Source organism: Gymnoscopelus microlampas, assembly GCF_963454915.1.
Source record: "Gymnoscopelus microlampas genome assembly, chromosome: 15".
NCBI classification, from domain to species: domain Eukaryota; kingdom Metazoa; phylum Chordata; class Actinopteri; order Myctophiformes; family Myctophidae; genus Gymnoscopelus; species Gymnoscopelus microlampas.
Window position 1 is genome coordinate 39,979,758 of NC_139952.1, and position 12,908 is coordinate 39,992,665.

General features: G+C 40.3%; 1 long non-coding RNA gene across 1 annotated transcript; it reads left to right on the forward strand.

Annotated features, from left to right (window-relative positions):
• The first annotated feature begins 206 nt into the window (after positions 1 to 206).
• On the forward strand, positions 207 to 10,907 carry LOC311062064. Its single transcript, XR_014602454.1, has 3 exons — positions 207 to 500; positions 1,636 to 1,791; positions 9,830 to 10,907. It is a non-coding gene; the product is annotated as an uncharacterized lncRNA (long non-coding RNA).
• The last annotated feature ends 2,001 nt before the right edge of the window (positions 10,908 to 12,908 follow it).

Consider the following 12,908-nt stretch of genomic DNA (forward strand, 5'->3'; position numbering starts at 1 on the left):
AACGTGTCTGGCGCAATACCAGCCCTTCTAGTTACACACCTCCTCCACCAGGCGGCGAAAGGCAACACTGCTTGATCCTTTGTTGCTCATACTTGTAACTTGTTGACCCGGAAGTAAATGCGTGTAGTTGTGTATTTGCAACGTAATGCAAGGAAGATTTTGAAGAAGATTTTTGAAGACGAAAACCTGGTGAAAAATGTCGCATAAAGGAGGTATAATGTGTGAAATGGAGTCTGTACGGCTGTCGATAAATGATCACCTGACGTCGGTGGGAGAGGAGATATTGTGTGTTTTGGAAAAACAGCATGGTGTTGATGTTTGTAGTGTGAAGCTTAATGTCAGAGTGTTTGTGTTGGAGCGCCTCAGTGCGGCTGCAGAGTTCATGTGCAACCTCTTCCAGAGAGAGATAGAGACACTAGATTGACTAGAAACTCTACTGGAGAAACAAAACAAACTGCTGGATGTGATTTTACAGCCAAACATCAAACTACACAGAACAGGTTGGTTCACGCTTCAAAAACACATGTTTTCATTAAGTTCAACACTGTGGTGTAGCCATAGCTCCTACGGAACCTCTCCCTCTACATAGCTCCGACCTTGACATGAAAGAGTGTGAGAACCACTTCTCTGGTGTGTGCCCCATATACCATACACTGTATGTGCTCACTGTTGGAGATGTGGTCCGTGGGAAAGTGGAGATATTCTACTAAATACACATTTTATACCAGAACCTTAAAATGTATATATCTCAATTTGTAGCAATTCATTATTGGGTGAGTACAAACGAAGCTCTTCAACAAGCTCTCCTGTTAGTCAGGGGATATTAAAAAAGTCTTGGAATAAATTCCTTACCAAAACAAATCTTCACCAATGTGTTTGTAAAGGTGTCTAGTAACACATCTCACAAAGACTGAAATGCAGTAACCCTAGGAGAATTTTTGACAGCTCCTTAAAGTTGGGCTACCCACCATAATCTTGGTTAAAAAAAATCTAATTTAATTATGTTTTAAGTATCATGTGAGGGGTCAAACTAGGGTGTTTTTATGATTCTGAATCCATTGCAATCATTTGTTTTGCACCAAAACCACTCCTTGGGCTAAAAACGGCCCAATCTCAATGGGCTTTTTACACAAAAAGTATACATGGCTATGGCCGTTTTTACCCCAAGGAGTGGTTTTGGTGCAAAACAAATGATTGCAATGGATTCAGAATCATAAAAACACCCTAGTTTGACCCCTCACATGCTACTTAAAACAGAATTAAATTGGGATTCTTTTTTTGATTTTTTTTAACCAAGGTTATGGTGGGTACCCCAACTTTAAGGAGCTGTCAAAAATTCTCCTAGGGTTACTGCATTTCAGTCTTTGTGAGATGTGTTACTAGACACCTTTACAAACACATTGGTGAAGATTTTTTTTGGTAAGGAATTTATTCCAAGATTGGAAAATATTCTGCTAATATCCCCTGACTATGTTAATGCCGCCGCGATGACTCAACGACACAGAAGGGAGAGATCTATGGCTGTGTATATGGAATGGAATCCATGACATGTACTGTATGTAATATTACAGCCCCTCTAGGGCTAGTGCTGATGCTACTGTACCTCATCTGTCCTCCTTCTGTCTGTGTGTAAAGAGGTTTCCTCTGAACCACAACCTCCACAACATGAGGAGAGGAGCCCCAGTCTGGTCCAGGAGGAACCACAACCTCCACAGATTAAAGAGGAACAGGATGAGGAGGCTGACGCGTTGACATTACTACGTATTAAGACCTGGCGCAACACTCTCTCAGGTAAAAACAAATACAAATAATAACTTTATGAGTATTTGTATAAGAATAAAACAATCAGCCCGTAGAGGCTGCTAGGTCAGATGGGTGTAGGTTCAGAAACAAAGTCAAGTTTACATTTCAAGGTGTTTATTGTATGTATAAAGTATGTCCGTGCTTGTTTAAATAACTGGTACCTAAAGGAGAACTTTAGAACTTTCCCATGTTCTAAATTTGGGTGATTCTTCTGTTTATGAACTCTTCTGAACCGTGCACCAGGTAAAGAAGCTACTTGTTGACACTTGAGTTGTGCACACAATTTCAAGTCAATTATTACACCCTGATTGCAATTATTGTTAGATAATCGCAATTATTTTTGAATAAAAGCCATGATCGTTTCCGTGTCCAAAATTTTTAATACTTTTTCAAACATTTACAAAAATACCGGAAATAGCTGATCTACTAGCCCACAAGAGCTTGTAAATTTCCAGTATTTCTAAACATTTTTGAAAGTATACAATTATTAAAGGTAGGCTTGATATTTTAGTGATTGTTTTAAAAATAAGAATAAGTGTTAAATAGCTCTATATTCTGATAGAACTCATTTCTATAGCATGTTTGTTCAGTAACATGGGTCTCCCTGTATCTCCAGCTCTTTAGTAATTAGAAAATGCATTTTCAAGGCAGGATACAATTTTTGTCCTGAAAATGTATTTTATTTATTAGAGCTGGAGAGACCCCTGTTACTGAAAAACCTCTATAGCAATGATTACTATCACAATATATTGGTTGAACCTTTTAACAAAACAAAAACGTTTTCTTTTAACCCAAATCTATCAAATACCCTACCTTTAAGTATCGCCTATTTTGTTCTCAGTAAAAAATATATATATTTTGGTGCTGGTCATTGTCAGTCATTTTCTAGTTATTTGTTATATCTGCCCTGTGCAATTTTTGCTCATGAAATTGTAAAATTCGAAGATTGTTTTTTTAATTTATACTATATGTTCCAATGTTCAATGTCAAAAGCATAATTAAAGCGTTAATTGCAATTATTTGTATGACAATTAATCTTCCAACAAAAATATCATGATTGTGACAACTGTAGGCTCGCGGATCTGACCACAACTGTGTGCATCTCATACCTGTATTTCGCACAGTGCTGAAAAGGGAAAATGTACAGACTATCCGGGTAAAGGACTGGAGGAATGACGATGCCTGTCTGTCTCTACAGGGTTGTCTGGACTGCACTGATTGGGATATGTTTAAAGAGTCATGTAATGACATTGATGAACTTACTGATGTTATTTGTAGCTGGATATCCTATTGTGAGAATACGATGATCCCTGTAAAACTGTTTTTACAGGGATCACCGTAGTATCCTAACAGCAAGCCATGGGTATCCAAGTTGCTTAAAGGGCTATTGCACAAAAAGGAAAAGGCATTTAAAGAGGGGAACCTTATAGAGATGCGCAATATAGAGAAAGAGAAATTAGGGCTGGAAAAATGAGGTATAAAGACAAAATAGAAAATCTGCTCAGGATGAATAATGTGGGCTCTGCCTGGAGTAGTATGAAAACTATTGTAGAGAAGAGGGTAGGATTAACATACAACTTAGTGGCTATAATTCAGATCTGCAGTTACCAGAGGAATTTAATGAGTTCTATCCCAGATTTGATGTGCATGATTTCAAAGAGCAACATTCTGAGTTTAAGAAGGGGTTGGTGAAGTCCAAGGTTCATGATCTCTCCTTTGATGAACATAGTGTGATCACGCGTTTTAAAAGGTGTAAACCTAAGAAGAGTCCAGGCCCAGACAACATAGGTGACCGTCTGCTTACTGTCTGTGCAGAACAGCTAGGCCCTATTTTTTATTTCATTTTTTAGCTTTAATTTGCATACAGGGCAAGAGAGGAGTGTCCGATGCTACCATCACCTTATTGAACCTTCTATTTACACACCTGGAAGTTAGCTGCTTGTTAAAGGCTGATGAGAAGTCAACAAAAAGCTGCTTTTTGTTGACTTCTCATCAGCCTTTAACACCATTCAGCCACACATACTAGTTGAAAAATGAGTTAACAACTTTGGCTTAGATTCAGGTATTATTGGTTGGGTTCTTGATTTCCTCACAAACAGAACCCAGAGGGAATGGGTGAATGGGAAATTGTCTTGAGAACTAACATCATCCACCGTCTCACCCAAAGGTTGTTTATTGTATAAACTTTATTTCAGACACCATGGGTCCATATAAAAACAGAGCTGCAAAGCAGACAACAACAACACATGAATAGCCTGAGTACCAGACTATGTTCATTAATTAAAAACATATAAGCAGGGGGCACGGTGGCGCAGTCGGTAGCGCTGTCGCCTCACAGCTAGAAGGTCCTGGGTTTGATTCCCGCCAGGGACGCTGTGGGCGCTGGGGGCGTGTTCTCTCCTCCACGTCATCGGCGCCCATACCCTAGGTGGGGTTGGTGAAAGGGCCTACTCTGTGTGGAGTTTGCATGTTCTCCCCGTGTCTCCTAGGGTAGTTAATACCCTCACAAAAACATGCAGTAATCCTGGTCACTATACTGCCTCCCCCTGGTCAGCCGGGGCGCCTGATGGAGGGGAAAGGAACTGGTTGGAATAACGTGTTCCTTCCACGCGCTATGTCCAACCAGGGAAACTCCCCCCTGTCGGGTGATAAGAAGCGGCCTGCTTGCTCCTCATGCATTGAAGGAGGCATGAGCTTCAGCTTGGGCTCTCCCTAGGCTGGCAGAGGGTAGGTAGTGCCCAGGATTACATAGGCAATTGGCACTGGGTGAAAAAATGTGGGTTACAAAAATCGTGGGATAAAAATTATAAAAAAAAAAAAAAAAAAAAAAAAAAAAAAAAAAAAAACATATAAGCATTGCCTCCAGTGTTTCCATAAACATGAGGAATACCTTGTATCACTCCGTGTGATCCCTGTTAAGGCCATAATTAATATATTCTTTGACTCCAACAGTCCAATTTAAACATGAAATTCCTCAATACAGCATGAAAGGTGGGTACATTACTGGTCACAAACATTTCACTTGCACTAGTCCATCTTGGAAGTTTCAGGAATATTCTAAAAGCATCATTATATGCCATCTGAAGTTTTTTAATTTTTGCACTGCTATAATGGCACCACACTGTATATAGAGTGCAATATGTTTTAAAAAGTGATACTTGGGGTGCCACTGTGCCAGCATGTTGGCTTGCCCATATAGTTTACAACACTGGCGCTGCACACCATCGTCATCACAGAGATCATCCCTGATTATGTGACCCAGGTATTTAAACTTTTTCACAACCTCTAATACTTCACCTGCCAATGAGAAAGAGGGAAAGGTGAGCTTCTGATCGTCCTTAGTTCTAGAGATCATAACCACACTCTTTTTAGAGTTGAACTTTATATCAAACAACTTTCCGTATTCTGAGCATATACTGAGTAGCTGCTGTAGGCCAGCACTGTAAGGAGACAGTACAACTAAATCATCAGCATAAATCATATGATTGATAAGGTTATCCCTCCACAGTTTTACACCCATTTAACTGTATCGATAGAGAATTCCGCCCTGGCGTACTCCATTGGACACTAGAAAAGGTGTGGACGTACTCATTCCCCACCTAGCTTGCATGGTTTGGTGAGAGTACCAAAACTGCACTTCCTTATTAAATACAAGGGGACACCTCGCTCTTGTAACTTTAAAAACAGTTTACCATGATTGATGCGATCAAAAGCCTGAGAGGCATCAAGGAAACACAAAAATATGGTACTATTAGACCTTCTGTACTGACTGACAATTTCCTTCAGTGAATGAATACATAAATCAGTGCCATGTGTTTTCTTAAAACCAAATTGATTGTCAGTTGTTTCTATATATTCATTGAGCCTTTCCATAAGGATACATTCTAGTACCTTGGACAAGACGCTCGCCAGTGCAATAGGTCTATAATTTTCTATGCTAGTTAGCTTACCAGTTTTGTTTTTGACAACAGGCACTAACAGGACCGATAACATGGATTCCGGCAATATGCCTGCATGCATCAACAACCCTGAAATACACAGCAAGCAGCACTGAAACTCTATGGCTAGCATGCTTCAGATGTTCTGCTGTTATCTGATAATGACCACATGCTTTGTTAAAAGCAATTTCTCAATGGCATAGCTCACCTCATCAGATCTGATAATCACACCATCACTGTGGGAAACCTCACCAACATTAAAAACCTCACTCTTGACGCAGTTAAAAATGTTTTCATAGTGTCTTTTCCACAGCTCAGCAATATTTTCGGACCCAGTAATGCCATCTATACTAGAAGGCATTGGCATCTTACTGTTGTTAACCACCTTCACTTCCTTCCAGAATTCATAAACATTATTTTGTTGTAGCTTTTTGGCCATAGAGTTTGCCCTCATGGCCTGCTCATTTCTTTTAATATATCGTACAGCCTATTTAAACCTAGCATTTGCATGCTTCTTGTGGTCACACTCAGGGCCATGCCTAGGTTTTCCTGCTAAAACCCAACATTTAAAGGCTTCTTTAGCCTCTACATGTAGCTCATGAACATAGACATTCCCACAGGTCTCAGATTACGTTGTTTACTCCTTTTTCTTTTAAAAGGTTTGCTTCCATTAACTAAACATTGTACTAGCATGTCATACATTTTACACAGGTCACTATAATGTCTATCATTCTTACAGTTAATGTTTCCATATCCTCAACAGGTAAATCAATATTACTTAAGTAAACATCAGTCAGTGACTTGTAATGTTGTAAGTCATCTTCTGTGAGGATTGCCCAGTCCAATTTATCAGGTTGTTTTGGACTACCATGGCTGGCCAGCTCAGGTAGACCCTCAACATTTATAGTCAGAGAGACAGGCATGTGATCTGCTGTGGCCAGACCATACAAGATCTCAACCTTCTCTATACTATAATGAGCATCGGCTGTAGCTATACAGTGATCCAGCCAGGATGTCGTATGCCATGCTTCACTGATATATGTGTAGCTGCCTACTGGCAACAGCACCTTGCTGGACAGAATAACATTATTGTCTTTATAAACTTGTGTTAGATGTTGACCAAACATTGAGTTGCTATCTGATATGTCAGCATTCAAATCACCCAGGACATATATGCATGTGTAAACATTTTCTTTAATATAGGAACTAATAAAAGCAAGCCTATTAAGGTATTCATCCTTATTTTTATGACATTCATAAGGAGTGTAAACATTTAAAATGATACAAACGTTCTTCTCATGCACAACTTTAATGCCTATCATGCACCAGTCCACTTCCAGCCTAATCACACTGACAAGTGGGTCGAGCTTCTTATGCCATAGAATGGCCACCCCCCTGGGATCCTGCCACGCATTATTCTTGTACTTAAGTCTGTCGTTGATTCCCCTGCCCCATGGAAATCGTTATGGACAGAGTTAAGTTTATCAAGATCTTGTGTTGCTAATTCTTGTGTTGCAGCATTCTCTAGGAGCTTGTCAATAACAACGCGCTGCGCTCTCTCCGAGGCGCAGGCCACGCGAGTTATAAGACACAACTCTCATAGTTCATAAACAAGTCTATCATGTACTCGAAGCCCCAGCCTCGGGCTCACGCATCCTTATGACAGGCAGTAACTTTACACCTGCCCCAGCAGCAGCAGCCCTGGGCTTACGTGGCTCGTAGAACCGCTGTACATACGTTCCTTCTGGCCAAAGCTGAGGATCATACATCTCGCCAACCTCTTTGCACTCAGCTGTTATTTTAAATGAGCTGTACCGGGTTTGGTCAGTGTCTATCTTTAGACAGGTTACGTCTCTAGACAGTTTGTCTTTCAGATAACTAGCCAGTGTCTCTGTGTCCAAGTCGGGTGAGAATTTTGTGGCGAACACACTCACCATCTTAGTCTTTACAGCTCGTATGTTCCCCACAGCACCGGTTCCAACAATGCCATACGTCTTCTTTTTTCTGGGAAGAGTCAGACGAGGCTTGGCCTGTGCAGTAGACATTCCAGGGACATGTTTGCGGTATCCGTTCTTCACTACACGGCTCCATGCGGGTGACTTCGCCACTTCAGTGTTCCCTGCAGTGTTCGAGGCTATCTCCTCCTCAACGCCGGTATACAGGACCGAGGCTCCTCAACGCCGGTATACAGGACCGAGGCTCCAAGCGTAGGCTCTGTGGTTTCCACCCCGCGGCACAGGGCCATCTCACAGGCCTTGGCAGCGGGCGCTCTCGCCTTGTTGGCATCTGGTTGCTCAATCACACACAAGCGTTGATTTATATCCGCAGTTATCACACGGAGATCCTCACAGGTATTAGACTGCACACCCACAGCCTGCTTCATGGTGGATATATCCGCGCTTAAGCGCTCGATTTTACTGACTAGACAGGAGACATCAAGGCTGTTAAAAGTCATCGGTGTTAACTCATCTAAATGATGAGACACAAAGCGAGGAACATTTTCACCAGCCTCGTTGAGTAGTTTCAGACAACTCTTGATGTTATTTGCATCTTTTTGTGCCCCTTTATGAGCCACATTTTGCTGTGTACCTGGGCAAAGATCAAACGGAAGCCTTCAATCCACCAAAGTGATTCACAGCCATTAGAACAATGTCATCCTGATTGAGGGTCTTCATTTTAACAACGAGGAAGTTTAAGAGTTCATCTTCCACGATAGTTTTGCCATCAACCGTTGTGTATATTTCTGGTTTTATTCAAGGTTTGTTTGGAGCACCTCGAGCAGCACCAGCCACGTCCGCCATCTTGAACTTATAGAAGATGTACTTTCCCCACTCTTGTATATCCTGTATACGAATCTCTCAAGAACAGATTCAGAGCTGCGCTATTGAATCTGTCGATTCAATAGTACACGCCCGTTCAGAGCGTGTACGCATTAGCTTACAAGTGGGCGTGCCTTCAGATCAGGAAGCAGGCCGCGCTTTACCCAATCAAATGTAGTGGGCGGGATTTACTGTCTGTGCGCTCCCTTCCCAATCAATCCCACTGAATACAAGCTGAAATTCATTTAACAATAGCGTCCTTGAAGCAGACAAAACCACGGAAAGATATTCACATTTTAACTTGCTCTTTCATCATAGACACAAGTGGGCTTATAACCAAAACGATCTATGTTCTCTGGGAGAAGTGGTGTTAGTGTTCCGTGTAGAAATATTGTTAGTGGGAATGAAAACATAGTTGCACCACCCGGAAGTGGAGCGCTGAAGGCAGACCAAAACACCGGTTTCATTGCGCACTGGTGCTACGTTGAGGTTGTCCCAGAGCCAACTGAGGAGGAACAAACAGCAGAGGTCGCTGTTTTTCCTTTTCAGTTGTCTCTGGGTTCCCAGATTGCCTGTATACTAATGATTGTAGGAGTCAACATGACAACAGACACATTGTTACATTTGCAGATGATTCTGTGATTGTTAGTCTTCTGAGTGATAGTGAGGCTAGTCATGGCCCAGTTGTAGATGACTTTGTTTCCTGGTGTGAAGAGGCATTTCTACAACTTAATGTCACAAAGACTAAAGACATGTGCATTGATTTTAGACGATTGCCACCAGCTCCTCAGAGTAGTCATAAATGGCCAGACAGTGAATTTGGTAACCACTTATAAATATCTCGGCTCCATTATTGACAATCACCTGAAATTTGATTTTAATACTGAAATGGTGTGTAAGAAAGGTCAGCAGTGCCTCTTCTGTTTAAGGAAGCTAGCCAAATTTCAGGTGGATAAGTCATTGATGATTTTGTTCTACAGAGCTTTTGTAGAGTCTGTTATTTCCTTTGCTGCCATTTGTTGGTATGGAAACCATGGCGTTATAAAAATGCCCTTAACAGGGTTGTGAGGGGGGGCTAGCAAGATTGTGGGGGTAGAATTCAGCTGTCTGAATCATATATATGACCAGCAGGTGCTTAAGAAAGATCTATCATTTATTTACAGTGTAGATTACTCCACCACACCTATGAAACAGAGGTACGGTAACACTTAATGAAAACATTTTAAGTTAAAATATGTCATGGTTGCTTTCATTTGATCTTTTCCCTAGACGTCCAGCACCTCCCTATGTGTAGAGAGGTTTCCCTTGAAGAGGAGAGGAGCCCCAGTCTGATCCGGGAGGAACCAGAGCCTTCATACATTAAAGAAGAAACAGAGGAGCAACTTCAAAGACCAGAAGAGGTTAATAGGCCAATGCTGACATTACTAGCAGTGAAAAGTGAAAATGATGATGGCGAAAAGAGAGACACAGAGCCTCTAGCCAGCACCTCAACTGAACACATGAAAACACAAGCTGATTTAGAGGACTGTGGAGCATCACTACCAACTAGTGATGATCAGCACCTCTCTTCACACTGTTCTGAATCTGACATCACTGAAGACAGTGATGAATGGGAGACCAGTGTAGATCAGTCACTATTAAACAAGATGTCCAAGGACCTCAAATCATCGAAAGAAACTCACTCCATGCAGAGTCACACAGGGAAGAAAAGTTTTAGTTGTATGAAGCATATGAGGACTCATACAGGGGAAAAACCCTTTACATGTAAAGTTTGTAGCAAAGCATTTGTTAAGTCATGTAATCTAAAAACACACATGATGACTCATACAGGGGAAAGACCCTTTACATGTAAAGTTTGTAGCAAAGGATTTGTTCAGTCAAATGATCTAAAAAAACACATGAGGACTCATACAGGGGAAAAGCCATTTGCTTGTGAAGTTTGTAGCAAATGCTTTGGTGACAGAAATAATCTAAAAACACATATGAGGACTCATACAGGGGAAAAACCCTTTACATGTAATGTTTGTAGCAAAGGCTTTGTTCACTCAAATAGTCTAAAAAAACACATGAGGACTCATACAGGGGAAAAGCCATTTGCTTGTAAAGTTTGTAGCAAATGCTTTGGTGACAGAAATAATCTAAAAACACACATGAGGACTCATACAGGGGAAAAACCCTTTACATGTAATGTTTGTAGAAAAGGCTTTGTTCACTCAAATAGTCTAAAAAGACACATGATGACCCATACTACAGGAGGAAAAAACTTTTAGTTGCAGTTTGTGGCAAATATTTTGGTCGACCTGCACATATATTCATACGCAGAGAAGCTGTTAGTTGAACGGAAACACATTTTGAGAAATGATATCAGACATGTATGCAGGGATGCAGGAGGGGGGGGGGGCTGACTCCATATTTTAATAAGCTATAAATAAACACACTATATACATATATGTGTGTTTCAATCAATCATTGTTTCTGCCGTTTTACTCTCACTACTGCTACTCTGTTGCTGCTCTGACTCCTTCACCTCAGACGATCAATAAAGGGTTAGGGTTCATCTGTATTACCTGAAGCTCCTTGGTGGTTGATTAAGTCAACATTATATCTGTAGGCTACAACCTGCAAAATTCATGGTGCGGCAATTTTAGAGGCAAAAACTGGCGGCCATGATGTTTGGCGAGGAACTTCTGGGGTGTGTGAACTCTCAGATGTAGGCCTACTGTCATCTCTCTCTGTGTTTTCGTAGGACATTGTGAAAAGGTAGGCTTTGGACCAGTGCTACAGTACATTGCAACAAGGCTCTGGTTGTGTTACTGAAATAAACTCTAATTTAACTTTCATTTAATTAAACAAACAATGCATGAAACAGACCAGTTGTTATGACTCTGGCATTTGAACCGTTTACTTTTCCACTTTTACATGTGTCTCCACTTTTAATAATAAAAACATCCAACTCTGTTCAGGTTTAATAGTTGGTAGATAGTCATTCATCCAAAACAAATATAGAATGACTGTGCTCACTGCTTGACCATTTTTGCAAAAGAATGTGTGACTCCACCCCCCATAATAAAGGGATATTCACTTCCCCATCTCTTGTTATGCATCCCATGTCTTAATGCATCATAAACATACTTATAATGCATTATAATCTGCTTATAACACAGTATAATTATAGCTATGAGAACACATGAATACTAATAGTGCTTTATAACAATAACACATAAAGCATTTTATAATGGCTTATAAGGTCACTTATTATAATATTTCATAATTGCTGGACACTCACAGACATTTTTCTTTTCAAGGATCATGGTATTATAATTGCCATAGTATTAATACATAATGATAATGTTTAGGTGTAAAGTTTGAAGTAATTACATTTCTGAAGGTGTAGGCAGAAACCTTTTGTGTTGTTCTTGCACATATTATGTAATGCTATTTATTCTACTTTACTTAAAGCACTCAATGACCAGTGACACTATATAATCACACTATAATGCACTGTATTATAACAGTTGTAATGCATTGTATAATTATTACAGTGTATTACAACTATGAGAATTATTATGAAACAAGATCCTGGCCAACAGAAAAGGACTGTGAGTGACCTGCAATTATGAAGTAGTATGATACTTGACCTATAAGTCATTATAAAAGGCTTTATAATGTGATATGATTGCATTATGAGTACTTATGAGTCCTCATGACTGTACTTATACAGTTTTATAAGCCGATTACGATGACCTTATAAGTCATTATAAAATGCATCATAAAGTGTTATGATTATTGTTATGAAGCATTATAGAAAAAGAATATATAGCAAGTCATGTATTATCATGACATTATAATACACCAACAGGGATACAAATGGCGTCTAACTTTTCAGCTGAGCGCTGCTGCCAACAGCTCAGCCATTCACTGGTCTGGCATTATGAAGCACCATCATCTGTGCCGTAATTCACATAATTACATTAGTTTTCATAATTAAATAACATTCTCCATTCATAACAAATTATCTAAGCACTGCTGCTACTAGAGAACTAGAGAATCTCTTCGCCCCAAATAGCAGATCTACAAGCTCACAATGCATCACAAATGCCACGCAGTTATTTTTGGCTAATGTTCCCCCCCAGAATAAGGATGCTGGGGTTCAAGTGGTTGAATCAGTTACTGGTTAACAGGCGGTGTGGGGTTAAAGATGCTATTTGTTGTGGCACTGTGGCAGCAACATTTCAAATGGTCATAACTCGGTGACCATTGCTCTGATCAGCGCAAAAAAGGACTTGTAATATAAATCTGCAAAGTAACTAGCAACTAAAGCTGACAAAATATGTAAACACGTACATTT